This window comes from Pygoscelis adeliae, unplaced genomic scaffold (genome assembly GCF_000699105.1).
Source record: "Pygoscelis adeliae isolate BGI_AS28 unplaced genomic scaffold, ASM69910v1 Scaffold432, whole genome shotgun sequence".
Classification (NCBI taxonomy): domain Eukaryota; kingdom Metazoa; phylum Chordata; class Aves; order Sphenisciformes; family Spheniscidae; genus Pygoscelis; species Pygoscelis adeliae.
In genome coordinates, this window is record NW_008824289.1 from 260797 (window position 1) to 261673 (window position 877).

General features: G+C 55.5%; 1 protein-coding gene across 1 annotated transcript in view; it reads right to left on the reverse strand.

Moving 5' to 3' along the window:
• LOC103912482 (BPI fold-containing family B member 4-like) overlaps nucleotides 1-877 on the reverse strand; it is a 15296-nt gene that overhangs the window by 9561 nt on the left and 4858 nt on the right. The window lies entirely within an intron of this gene.

An 877-nucleotide genomic window follows, 5' to 3' on the forward strand; every position in this document is an offset into this window, starting at 1 on the left:
CTTTGCTAAATCTGCCCCGTCGTTGCATTGCGAACGCCTCCTCTGCTCCCCATGAGGCTGGCACGAGCAGCACCCAGTGCTGCTCCAGCCAGGCAGGGTGACGGGCTGCAGCAGGGCACCCATGTGCACCAAACCCCAGCTCCCATGAGAGGCTGAGCTTCAGAAACACTTTCTGTAAGGTACCGGCTTGTTCCTTGAAGGTACAGCCTCCTCTTCGAGCTGCACTGCCTGTCCATGGGCCATATGGCATAGGGGCACAGCCAGAAACCCACAGCAAATAAACATTTAGAGAGAGAAATACTGAGGCAGTGAAAGATTTTATTGAAAGAGCAATAGGAGAGCAACCTTATGCCTAAAGAAGAGCTCTGCTTCTTGACTATGGATGTTAAAACTGGCCACAGAAAGTCCTCCCTAACATCCACCAGCCGAGCAGCTTTCACTACACCGATGCCAGGCTACGCCAGGACCGGCCGACCAGAGACGGTCGCTTGTCCCCCTCGGGCCATGGCAATAACACAGGGCAGTGCTCAGGGGAAAATGAAGATGGAGACAGCAGAGACGAGCAGGGCTCTGGGGCTTGCGGCGCGTTCCCTGCCTCAGATGGCGAGCAGGGTTGAGGATCCTCCTGAGCAGGATCTTTTTAGACTGGTCTGGTCAGGAGAGTCGTCTGCCTGGAAGAAGCAGCACAAAAACTATTCAGTTTTCTCATTCAGACTTTCACCAGCTTTTCCCTATATCCCAGGTGAGGTTTTCCTGTGGGTCCATGCAGGCAGAGGGACCTCCTGGAAACTGGGAGTAGCCCATGGGAGACGGGCTGGCCGGGGTGGTGTGGGTCTCATCCCCTGGCTCCCCGGGAAAGCAGTGCTGTGGGAAATGT